The following is a 14,324-nucleotide window of genomic DNA, read 5'->3' on the forward strand; positions in this document are numbered from 1 at the left end:
ACTTTGTAAACTACTGTCACAAAAAGGGAACAGAGCCAAAACTGGGTTGCCACACCTGCTAAAGATGCAAAAAAAAAAAAAAAAAACAAAACCATTGACTCATTGGAAGGGAGGTAAAAAAAATCATGAACCATATTTTACATTTGTTTATTACTCTGCCATGACTAGAATAAGTTGCATATGGCAGATCTCTGGTACTACTACAGTGTGTGGCAGTAGACAGATAGCATTTATTACTGCACTATACCACAATTATTGCTTTCAGATTGGCATTCTTTGAGTTACTATGGTTGAATGAGAACATACTTGGATAAAATGTAGCTGTCTATCACTCCTAGCAAACATGTAGCAGGCTGGCACTGGTAACCAGCAGGTGAGGATGGTTATGATACACAGTTGCACCTATGATACCTTCATGTTTTGTGGGCAGTTTTGTTAAGTCGATGGTTACAAGCATACTTACATATATGTTCAGAGAGCAATTTAGTTGAAGTAAATGGTAATTTTTGTTACTTTAGGGATTATATAGTCACCACAGGACTGATGATGATATTTTAGTACTGTTTAAAGACAGCATGCACTCATGTGACCTGCATTTACATTTTCTCCTAAGTGGCATTAGTTCTGTACAAAAGTGGCTTCTTCTGTTCTTTCCATGATATACCAAATTATTATTTCATAGCTAAAGAGTGTTTTCAGCCACTAAATTATGTTCTGGGACTAACTTGGTATAACATTTAACTAACTTTGGGTGCTTTCCAAGATGGCTGCATACTAATCAAGAGCTTAATTTCAGCTCCTCCAGTGTGAATAAAAAAATGAAAGATAAGAACCAGTAATTCTGCCTACTTTAGTAAAATTCAGTTACTGACTAGTAAGTACACTGCCTGGATAACACAAAAGAATAAACTTAACCTGAAAGAAAATCAGTTAGAAAAGGTGAAGAGAAAACATGGACTGGGAAGAATACTGCAAGCTGTTCAGTAAAAAGCACTTCAAGCTTCAGCTTTGGTACAGATTTAGAGGAAAAAGTAAATCAAATGTGCTCAGATCTGATTGAAATAAATGAAAGACTGAAGGAGTATTATCAACTCAAATAAAAGGCTGGAAAATGGAAGAATCTTTAAAAAGCTATTCAGATGAACTGATAAAACTGGAAAAATCAGAGCTAGAAATGAAAAAAAGGCTGGCTGACAATGAGACTGGTAAAGAAGAGCTGTTTCAGAAAATGGTAGAGTTAGAGGACAGAGCAGACAGAGAAAACATGACATTTTCTGCCATACCAGAGAAAATGGAAGGAACAGACTGTATCATTTTTATAAAAGTATAAATAAGCAACTAGACACTGGTATTCAACAGCAGTTTTTGTTAACTGGAAGGGTACATTATGTGTATGCTCCAAACATGGCCACGAGAAAGAAGACCTGTATTATTAAAAGTGAAATCTTACCAGCAGAAAGAGTCAGTCCTTACAAAACTGTCAGAAGGGTCAGCTGTTACAAATTGGAGGCAATTGAGTGTTTGTAAAAAATGATTATTCACTGTACATCAGGCAGAAGAGAAGCAACCTCATCTCAGCAATCAGGGAATGTTGAGAGGCAGGTGTGAGATTCAAGCTACTGTATCCAGCTGTCATCAGAATATTTTTTTCCTGGAGGACCTAAGTCATTTTTTTATGCAGAACACGCTAAGGGGAAATATAAAAGTTTGTTCAACAAGGGCTGAATCATGAAACAGAAGGGGACTCTGTTTCTCATTCTTCTGATGGTAAGGCTACTAGAGAGACTTTGCCAGTGAGACCTTTTCCAGTGCACCAAAGGAAAGTGCTTGAGAGACAGAAGAAATGCATAAGAGTTGACTAGAAGAATCTGGAGTACCTTGGACTTGAACTGGAGTCTGGGTTTGGGAGATGGGGGTAAACAGGAAGAAGACCAACAACAATGAAATTAGTGAATAAATGTGAGACTATAAAGCATCAATCACATTTGTGAAATATGGCATTACAAAAAAAGTGACTGAGCCAGACTGGAGTTTTATTGACTTTGTTAAACGTCTTGCGGTAATGACAAGTACCTGCCCCACTTCGTATCATTAATGTTTGGAAGGACACTAAAAGGGAAAAATAACTGTAAATAAAACACTTTTTATTCTTAACAGTGCTTGTATAAAACATTCCATTATATAAATTCCATGTCATATAGTAAAGCATTTTCAGTGATTGTTGTATGTATTAAAGATACTAAAGTAAACAAGTGCCTTTTTTCTTTTTTAGTTTTAAGAAATGTAGGCACTACAATGTAAAAATATAAGCAAGGCTAGGCAAAAACAAATTTAAGTCAATAGGTTGTAATCTCGGGTTGTTGGTGTGGGAGACAGGGTGTAAAAGTGCACTGATTATAATATATGTAGAATTGAAATGTTTTCCTTTACTTTTGCTACGGTGAATGTCTGGATTAATGCCTCAGCTTAATCTAATGACAATTCTTTTGTGTAAGCAAGTGTTTTTTTTTCTTAAATGAGAGACCAAAATGTATACATTTTGCTCAGCTGACTAAAGTTGAAGGCAATACATTCTGAGGTCTGCACATTGTTCACTGAGAGAAATATAAATTTAAAAGGTATAAGGGTAAGCAGCTCAGTAAAAAATAAAGTTTGAAATTATTGAAATTGAATGCAAGATAGCAGCTTTTCTGATAACTAAATACTTTTATGTTTATAGTTTTAGTTAAAGACAGCCAGTGAATGTTTTACTTAAGACTAAAAGTATTTTTTTCTGAAGGCATTCAAGCTGTTTGTCACATCTGGGAGGGGAATAAAGATAAGACAAAAAAAATGCGGCTTAGCATGGATAACTTTAATTTCAAGTTAATTAATGCCTGTGGGTGCAGCTGATAATTTGGGACAACTGATTATATTAGGAGGGTTACACTTCCTTATTTAAAGATGAACATAGTTTTGTGTGTTTGTTTTAATTTAACAGGTTATGGAGGTGTTCTGCAGGTGTGCTTGTTTTTTTTTTTTTTGAGGGTTTTCATGAAAACAAAAAATTCTTATAAAATGTGACAAAGGTTCAAATGGAGATGACAAGAAATAACTATATGAAGGATCAAACCTAACATTAGTGAGTGTCTGTAACACAAAAGCTGGAAACTGACATCTAAAAAGCTGTTATATATAATAGGTGGGAATAATAACTTATCATAATGTCTACACTTACATTATTTTGAATTGTGAATGACCTCACATATATAGACAAAAAGGTAACAGTACTGAATTACATTAAGAAGTGCAGAATGCAAATAGTAATGCTACAGGAGACACATTTGGAAAGACGTGAACAAGTGAATTTGATAAAGAAAGGATTTCAGGATGGATATTCAGCAGAATGTCAGGGATAAAGGAAAAGGGGAGTACTTGTACTAATTGCTATAGAAGCTCCAATAGTGATAGAAGAGGGGAAAAGATAGCAATGGTAGATTTGCAGTAGTAAGAAGCTACTGGTGAGGGAGGAGGATTATACTGGCTTGTATTTATATTCCACCTAAACTTGATATTGCAGAGCTTAATAAGTTTTTGGGGAAAATAATAAGCTTTCAGCAGGAAATATTACTATTAAAGGTGGGGACTGGAACTTGATTAGGAACACTGGGAGACCTAGAAGAGAACATATAACCAAATAGGGTAGATTTCTGAAGAGTGTTATGAAAATATTTGGTATGGAAGAGTTGAATTCAGCAGAAGGAAATTAGAGATAATTTATATATTATTCCACAAAGTACAATAAGTGGGCTGGACTTAATAGAAATTTTATTTCATGGGAACATGGGCATTTAATTGAAAGCTTCAACACATATCCAATAACTATTTCAGATCATGCGCCGATAACAACTAAGATAAAAATGCAGGGCAACGAAGTAAAATGAGACACTGATACTTACCCACCTACCTGTTAAAAAGAGGAATATAAGGACTGGGTAGGGAAACTTATTCAAGAGTTAGTAGGGGAACAAAAATTTCTTCAGAAATTATAGCTAGTGAGTGGGATAAAATGAAAGTGGAGTTTAAAGATAGGGAGATATGATTAAGAAGTAACAGAATTATTTAGAGGGGCTGACAAAGGTTAAAGTTTTGCAGAATAAGGGGAATCTCACAGAACAAGAAGAGGCACAACTGCAGAGTACTAAAGAGAAAATAAGGGAGTATCTGGACAATATGCATGAGATTGGAAAGATTGCTATTGAACAACTGTTTTTTGATAATAACTCCAGAACACAAAAACTCTTAGTACAATGACTTAGGCCACATAAAGTAAAAAGGATTGTTTCCAAACTCAGGGAACATATAACAAGAAAAATAACCAGTGATCCTGTAGAGGTGTTAAAGGTACTTTGGATGTTTTAAGAAAATTTGTATAAAGAAGAGGAATGTGAAAATCAAGGAAAAGCAAAATGGAAATATTTATGGAAGACTTAATTATACTAAGGTTGGAGGTAAATGAGACTCACAAATTAACAGTTAAGCTAGAGGCTGTGAGACAAAAATGTTGATATAATATGAATCTGTGGGAAAGTCTCCAGGAAGAGATGGTATTCCTATGGAAGTCTGGAAGCTAGGAGGGAAGAAAGTCATAATGATCTGTAAGTTTTTGTTTAACAGTACTTCAAACAGAGGTGAAGCACCAACATCCTGGAAGAAAGCTGTGGTGGCTGTAATACCTAAAGATGGTAAAGATCCATCACAATAAGCTTTATATAGGCCCATTTCAATTTTAAACCATGATTATAAGGTGTTTATCTCTATAATAGCTAAAAGAGTGGCAGTGGTGTTGCCAAAATCAATAGATCTGGATCAATGTGGTTTTGTGGAGGGGGGAAACATTTGAGAACATTAATAGAACAATTATGATCCAGAGAGAAGCAGAATGCAAGAAAATACTGTTGTTGTTGGTTGCCTTGATGCAGAGAAAGCATTCAAGTGAGTAAGCTTGGATTTTTTATGAGTAGAGCAATAGAAGCATTTACATTCCACAATGCTAAAATAGTGTTAATAGGAGAATATTTAAGGGATCAGAGGCAAAAATTAAAGTAGAAGGACTCCTCCCTGATAAAACACCAGGCATGGTTGTCCTCTTTCCCCTTCATTATTTGTGTTATATTTACAACAATTGGAAAAGAAAATAAGGGACTCAGAAATTCATGAAAATAATTGGCATGGTAATCAAGAAAAGTTGGCTTTATTTTCAGATGATATTATTTTGTATCTGATAAAACATGAAAATGACATTTCAGTGAATTTGAATATCCTGAGAAAAAACGGAAGTCTTTTCAGAATATAAAATTAATGAAGACAAAACAAAGGCTATAGCTATGTTCAGCAATACCCATATTTATGTGGGCACAATAAAATTAAGTATTTAGGAGTATGGGTTAAAAGGATTTCTGTTACAGAAGCTAAGGATATGTGGGAAGAGACTAAACATAAGATAATGCAAAAACTGAGAAACTGGAAACTCATGTTTATGGATATGGATACCAAGATACAAGCAGTGAAAATGTTTTAGTCCCTTTAGTTTTATATACAGGTCATGTATATTTTTATCAACCAGATTATAAGCTGTGGGCAGTATTTAATGAAGAGCTGAAGGAATTTATCTGGGAAGGAAGAGGGCAAGGTTCAAGTGGGATAAGCCAATCCTTCCAACAGAACATTGTAGTTTAGGATTACCTGATTTGAAGGGATGTTTGTAACTACACAGTTAAGGTTCATGCACATAACACAAACAGAAAGTTATATTTTAAAGTGGAAAACACTGATGATGAAGCAGACTAAACATTCAAGAAATAAGGAGAGAGTGTGATTTTGGATGCATATCCTTAAAGAGAATAACAATAGGCATACAGAATATTATATTCATAAAGTAGCAGACATTATTCTAGGAACTAAACTGGCAAAGGAATGGAGAAGGGAGATTCTGCAATATGTATGACTGCAATTAGGGGTACAGAGACTAGACAAGAGGAGAATGGAATTTACTGGAGGAAACAGCTAAGCAACTAAGTACTGAGAGTAAATAGCTAGTCAGGGAAAGGGAATAGAAGACATTTGGATTGAGGGCTAGAGACTGCCTTCTTTATCAGGGATTGATATCAGACACAGGCAGAGAGAAAGGGAAAGGGATCAGGGAATCCACTGTGAAAGACCTGCTATGGTAGAGTTTTTTAGTTGAATCCAGAACAGAATCTAGAATTCTAGAATAGAATTTAAATATTGTACAATAACCATAAGAGGTTTTAAAAAATTTTGAAGAGACACTGGATAAGCAATTTACAAAGAAACAATGTGAGGACATATGTATGGCTCCCAAGTATGCAACAAAGTCTAGAAAAATTAAAATGTAACTGTTTGCAAGCAGACTCCAAATAATTTTTTCATCAGGTAGATGGCAAATGTTGGAGGTGTGTTGGGGAGGAAAGAGGTAACTCAGAACATATGTTTTGGAAAAGTAACTAGTTGGCAGATTTTAAAAATTGCTTATAGAGTACTCTGTCAGAAATACTGGCTGAGCAAATGGGTGTAACCAAGGAAATAGTAAAGATTTATCATAATCTATGTTTTTGTCATAGCACATTCTATACAACAGAATAGTGTTAAGGGTAAAATCTAAGCATGTTACAGTTGAAATAAGCATGTTTATGATCACTGTAACTTTGGTGAACATGCACATTGTTTAATAAGAGCCATATTTGCATCATTTTTTTTCAGGTAGTAATTTGTTACCTGCATAAAGGTGCTGACCCCAGATGGATTATTTTAAACCACGGTCCAGTGGAAGCAAAGTAAAATCAAAAAAAAAGAAAGAAAAAACTCTTCAGACCTGTAACAGCATGATTTTATTTAGTGTTTTCATCTCATACTATCAAAATAAAAAATTTTTAAGCTGTTTTCATTTTATCTAGGACTACTGCTACAATCTAAATTTATTTACTATATCATTTTTGTATACCAGAAATTCTAGATCACCTCCCCTTGCAACAACTGAAAAATAATGTAAAACTCAAAAATAAAACTTTCAGAAATTGGGGCACAATATGCATCTCTAATGTCTTTTTTCTTTACAGTGCAACAATTTTCTTACATTCTTTGTGACAACTTGAGAGATGTTTTCCATGCATAGAAAGCCTCACAATTGTGACAAGTGGCAAGGGGAACAACCCACTGCTAATTACAGTTGTACCTCTATTTTGCTGAAAAAATAGTTTCCAAGATGAAATAACATGGTATTGTGGAACCATTAATATATCAAGATTAGGAAGTTACCATATTTGCAGGTACCGTTTGGTTTCTTGGAAGTAAAACCTAGACTTTTATCAGACATTTGTTATATATGTCTATCATTCTTCCTATATGTAAACAACTGATTAGTATCTGTTGCTTTAAATATCTTTGCATTTCCCTGTAAAATCTCCAGTGACCTCTTATGTTGCACTTTTAATATCATTTGTATCTAAACTATAATAACAAACTACTGCATGAGTGTTTCTAATTGTTTCATCATTATCAGATATTGCATTTTGTGTTTCATCATGACCTAGATCAACACCTTTCAAAATTTGACAGCAATTCATGGCTCGTCTTTTACCTTTTGTAAAATAGTACTAACCATATCCTGTTTATATCCTCTTCACACTTGTCTTTGGTTTTTACTTCTCCAACCTAGACAGCATTATAGTTTGTCCCTTGATAATGATTTTCTTAACACATTTTGGATATGCATTATTGAAGTGTAAATGTTAATTCACAAATGTATGTCCATTCTCTATATTTTTGACTCAAAACCCTGACTGTCAAAACTGAATCCAACTTCAATATCCAAAAAATGTATGCTGTTAGACAAATATTGCACTGTGAGCACAAAAAATTCTATGTCATGATTTATATACTCAATAAAATACTCCAGTTTTATTTATGTTCCATGCCATACAGTATAGAGGATTATGAACAGGTCTCTACTCATAATTATTACATTTTCAAGTAATACTTGCTAAGAAATTCACCTCAATAGTGATGCTTGAGAGGTGAATTGCTATATGTGTTGAAAACAACTAATAGAGGGTTATGATCAGAGACAAGATCATAATTCCTTGCAGTGCATAGAACTTTATCTGCCCTATCTACTACCACTTAGAGCCAAAATAAAAAAAAAGGAAAGAAAGAGAAAGTGTAAGTGCACAAAGTGTTTTACCTGCTAAAGCTAGTAGATTACTTAGCACTGTCTAACACACAGGAAAAGCATAGATTTCACCGCCTTTGCTTAAGAATTCTGGGGGAGGGGGGCAAAGAATCAAATTCAGGGACAGTTTTTTTAAATATTTCTCTATTTCACTTATAAAATTAAAGAAAAACTTTGCCTTTTCCTACAGTTTAACTCAGTCATTAGGTGCTTTTCACCCTACAGTATGGTTCCAGTATTGTGCATGTACCAGAAACCTGTTTGTACTTTATAAAACTTTCATCTCCTTGCTTTGGAATCAAAGGAAAGGAAAGCCCATCTACCTTTTTTGTAAGCTTAACTTCTCACATACTTTGCAGATGAATCTGTCTCTGCCTGCATGACATACCACAGACAGATAAATCTGTAGTTTATCCTGTAAGATACTGTTGTCAGTCTTAGATAGGCAATTAATCCTGATAATGTCAGGAGCATAGCAGCCTCTATAAAAAAAGACAGAAAGCCCTGGAACTGTTTTCCACTGTCTTTATTGCAGAGAGGAGGGGAAGTTAACATTTCCCTTTCACAGCAACACAGAGCAATTAGACCAGTCATGGTTTTAAAGGCAGCTGTCACTTCTTCTGACAAATTTACATAAACAGGAACACAGTATTGAAATGCTATGCTTTAAATGTTGGTTATTTATAATAGTTTAAGTGTAGGATCAAAGATTTTTGTAACATTTAGAGAAAAGTCAGAAAATATTTTTTTCTTGTAAAATATCAACATATTTACCATTTTCAAGCCCTCACCCCCACCCCACACACACAGAGGATAGAAGTGCAGAAAGAAAGATATGTGGCAACCCTATCAACTAGATGCATTGATACAGTTTATAAAAATCAATTTTATGCTTTTTTGTGACATCCTTACAGAGGAGGATGCATATCTGGTACAGAGATCCATGGTAAGTGTTTTCTGTGTGATTTTCTGTTAATTACTGCAAAAAAACAAAAAAAAAAAAAAAAAAAATTATTTTTTCCCGCCTTGCTGAACTAGATTAGTCCAGATTTCAGGCTTTGCTGAATTCCGGACTGTGGTATAGGTTCCTGTGTTGCCCATATCCTTACCTGGATAGGAGGAAGCTTCTCTGTTGACCAGTGAGAGTGGGGAGCTTTGAGCAGCCTATCTGTCCCTGGAGGAGTGGTCTCAGCCCAGAATCTAGTAGCTTATTGGCTGTTTTGGGTCAATTCCTATCTCTTTCAGTTTCCCTGCTTTAAAACCCGCATTTACGTGGTTTTGTGTGATTTTGCGCACCGCGCAGCACCGGGCAGCGCCACTTAAACGGGTTTAAACTATTCCCGGCTCCACAAAGTCTACTCTTCACTTTTTCCCTTAGAACTGTTCTAACTCTCAAAGTAAGCACTCTATTTTCCTTCTAAAGCCCTGCACTTGCTCAAATCTTATAAGTAAACACTAACAAACTAAAGCAGTACACCCTCTTATACTCTTTATAAGTACTTGGCTCCCTATTGGTCCTTTCTGATCAGTCAAAAAGCAGTTCCTTATACTATTCTGGCATGTCCAAAAGTCAGTTTCAGGTTTAATCTCCAGTCCAGCTAGTGAATCTGGGAATCTTGAGGCAATGTTACAATAGCCTTATGTACACAGACCACCCTCTCATCCTCCTCCCAACAAGCTCAAATATATGTGAGTGATGTAACTATACAGCCAAACTTGAGGCTGAGCTCTCTCAACCCAGGACTGGCACAGTCAGCCAGGAGGACAAGGTAAACACACACACCATGAATCCAGTCTCACATAGACCTATCCCATCAGCAAACCAAACACATAAACACACAAAAACATACTCGGAGGCTCTAAATAAAAATCTGCCATAGCAGCAGAGACCTCCAAAACAGACATCCAAGCAACCACTACCCCACAACAATACCAACGTATCACATATTTCACAAAGTCAGTGTGCCACACAGTCACAGCCCTTAAGGCTAAACAACACACCTAATACACTTGTAATAGGTGACTTTATTGTCAGACACATTGACGTCCCACTCACCAGACTGAACAAGGAGAAGGTTGGGTGCCAGGATCCGCCACATAACACAAGCACTCAGGTCACTCCAAAGCAAGTACAAATATGACTCCGTCATTGTCCATGCTGGTGTGAATGACCTGCGATGTACCTCCCTGGACTATATGAAAAGAGACATAGAGGAGCTCTCTGATCATGTAACCCAGGCCGGTATGATCCTGACCTTGAGTAGCATTTTGCCCTTACCAAGAATGATGCCACAATATAAAGACAAAATTATCAATTTTAACAATTGGCTAAAGTATTGGTGTCATTCAAAGGGGATCCAGTGTCTGTCAGCCTGGGATGACATGCTCGACAAGCCACTTTGCTTTGCTAGGGACGGCTTGCACCTGTCACTCCTGGGCTTTTGAATACTGGCTAAGGCTCTTGCCACCCCCATAGTGACTTTTTCAGGCAAGGCTCAAAAGACAAACCCACCTCCATAGACAACACAAGGAGAAAAAAACTAAGGGTAATGCTGCTCAACACCAGAAGTCTAAACCTCAAGATGCATGCACTCGAGGCTCTCCTTAGTATGGAGAATATCAGTATCTGTGCAGTAACAGAAACCTGGTTCAAGGCTCCTGAGAGCACCCCAGCACTATCAGGTTATAACTCATACATGCTTTTCGGACCCAAAACTCGGACTGAACCACAAAAGGAGGGGGAGTATCCATATTCATCAAAGATACCCACACCTCTAGGTTAGTGGCACTGCACGAAGTATCGGAGACCATCCATGTGCAACTAACAGTTGGCAAAACTGCCTTTCAGTTTGTAACCTGCTACAGATCACCCTCCCAAACTCAGGAACCCCACTTGGCTTTCCTGAGAACACTGGAGAATATGAAGGTCTCTCCAAACACCATAATATTGGGTGACTTCAACTACCTAAACATTGATTGGGAAAACTACTCATGCCCCAGCACCCTCGCTCAATGGTTCCTAGAATTTATAAACTCAAACGCTATGGAACAACTGGTCACCACTCGCATAAGAGGGGACAACATATTGGACCTGGTCATTACCAACATGGGGACACTATGTTCCACACCAGAGGTAAACCCCTCAATGGTAAGATCAGACCATAAATTAATCTCACTGGACATCCATATCCCGTCCCCACACCCAGCCAAGGAAACCACAGTGAAAAATTTTTCAAAAGCAAACTTCACACTTCTCAAAACCGAGGTGGAATCCTTCAAAGCCCCCGGACAAGTGAAAAATACTGCCCGAACCACAGAATCTTTTACAAATGCATTCTATGGCCACCTACAGGAATGCATGGATCATGCTATCCCAAATAAAACCAAGACTCACTCCTCCAAAGGCAGGAGACCTGTCTGGTGGACCTCGGCCATAAATAAGCTATACAACAGAAGGAGGAAGCTACATGATAGAGCAAAATCACAAAAAGGGAAGGCATCTCTGATCAGTGCTAGCAAGAAACTATGATCCCTCATAAAATCATCTAAGGCCAGCTTCGAAAGAAAAATTGCCCAAGACGCTAAAGATAATCACAAGGCCTTCTTTAGTTATGACAGGAATCTGGGTGGCAACTCCCAGATATGCTCTGAGTTAGTGCAAAATGACAAAAAATACACTGAACCCACTAACATTGCCAACATCCTGGCTGACAGGTTCAGTGCAAACTTCTCCCCACCTTCCCCCCCAAAAGAGCAAATGTCTATCCCAACAGAATGTAGCCTCCCTGACATCACAGATGCACAGGTGAAAGCTGCCCTCTCCAAAGAAAAAAACACAGCATCAATGGGACCAGACAGTGTCCTGGGCTGCGTCTTACATGAGCTCCAAGAAGAACTGAACCCTCACATAAAGTCACTCTTCAATCTCAGCCTTACTACAGGATATGTACCCAAAAAATGGCGTACAGCAACAGTGGTCCCGCTTCACAAAGGTGGTGCTACAACGGACCCCGGAAACTATCACCTATAAGCCTAACTAGTCTGGTCTGTAAAGCTATGGAGCGCATCATCATGGAACATATAAACAAAGACAGTGGGAACCTCCAGACACTGGATCATACCCAATTTGGCTTTGTTAAGGGCAGATCTTCCCTCTTAAACCTAGTTGACTTTTTTGAAACAGTTACCAAGGCCATAGATGAGGGGAAGGTAATTCACATAGCCTACCTGGACCTCGCAAAAGCCTTCGACACAATACACCACTCGGGCATCATAAATAAGCTCACCAGCTTAAATATCAACCCCTGTGTCACAAGATGGGTTGCAAACTGGCTCAGGGATAGAATCCACATGGTCAGAATTGCAGGTGCCATGTCAGACTCTAAACCAGTTACAAGTGGTGTCCCACAAGGTTCAGTCCTGGGACCTCTCTTGTTCGGTATATACTTCTCTGAGGTAAAGGCTAACATGGGAGGGCTATGGCTGACCAAGTTCGCAGATGACTGCAAACTGGGAGCCATAATTGACTCTCCAGCTGACACAAGCATACTCCAAAAGGGTCTCACAAAGATGGATACCTGGTGCTAGTGCCACGGCCTCAAGCTAAATGCCAGAAAGTGCATAGTCATCCCCTTTGGGAAAAACAAAATGCCCACAAATTACCACATAGGTGGTAATCCATTAAGTACGGAAGAAGTAATTATGGATTTGGGGACCCAAGTAGATAGTAATCTCTCCTTTGACAATCACGTTGCCAAAGTGGTTAGAAAGCCCCTCTATATAGCCTACCTTATCATGAAAGGGTTCACATCTAGATCAAGAGAGGTTATTGTGCCCCTCTACTCATCACTCATCAGGCCCATAACTGAATACAATGCCCCATTTGGGATGTACCTTACCCGACACCTGCAGCAACTGGAGAGACCCCAAAAGTACCTCACCAAGAGGATCAAGGGCCTCAAACAGATGCCCTATGCAGTTTGACTAAAGAAACTCCAGCTCTACTCAGTTGTTTACTGCCTACTCAGAGGCGATCTATGCCTGACGTACAAAGCCATGTCTAACCCAGAATTAATGGACATGCTCCACCTCAGGAAATCCAAATCCCTCACAGCTACATGCTCCAGGGACTTAAACCTCAGCACAGCAATAAATAAGACATGCTGGAGGGACAGATTCATATCCCAGAGGCTCCCCTCACTCTGGAACAGAATCCCAATTCATGTTAGGCAGAGCCCCTCACTGACCCTTTTCAAGAGAAATCTTGACTAGTGGATGGGAGAGTGTAAGTTTACCCCGGGATCTCTTCAATGTCCCTGCTAGACAGAGGCACAGTAAACTAACCTTAAAAGGGCTATCTTCTGTGACCTACTATACAGAGACACAGTTAACTAATCTAAAAGGGAGGCAAAAGCCAAACACACTCTGGCTAGGCTTATAAATGCCCTAGGGCAGATAGCCTAGTATCAACCTATGAACCTAAGAGACTCTTGCTGTCTCTGAGCCAGTCCTTAAAGAAGTAGAGTGCATGAGCCTTGTCTAGTCCACAAAGGAAATGTGACCCTTGATGGAAAGCATAATATACAGCTGAGTTTACTTTAACATACATTTGTAATGTGCCCTTGCATACAAACATTAAGGAAAAGGAAATCAGAAGTACTTAAACTGTGTGCAAATGCATGTCTGACTGTGTCTGTCTTTGTGTGTGTGTGTTTGTGCACACACATACACACACACACACACACACACACACACACACACACACACATCATCATCATCATCATCATCATCTTCTTTCAGCTGTTCCCATTAGGGGTCGCCACAGCGGATCACCTGTTTCCATTTCTTCCTGTCCTCTGCATCTTGCTCTGTCACACCAACCACCTGCATGTCTTCTCTCACCACATCCATAAACCTTATCTTAGGCCTTCCTCTTTTCCTGTTACCTGGTAGCTTCATCCTTAACATCTTTTTCCCAATATACTCAGCATCCCTCCTCAACACATGTCCAAACCAATGTAATAGTGCCTCTCTGGCTTTCTCTTCAAACCTTCCAACCTGGGCTGACCCTCTAATATACTTATTCCTGATCCCA

This window comes from Protopterus annectens, chromosome 3.part0 (assembly GCF_019279795.1).
Source record: "Protopterus annectens isolate FY-2018-M chromosome 3.part0, PAN1.0, whole genome shotgun sequence".
Lineage (NCBI taxonomy): Eukaryota > Metazoa > Chordata > Ceratodontiformes > Protopteridae > Protopterus > Protopterus annectens.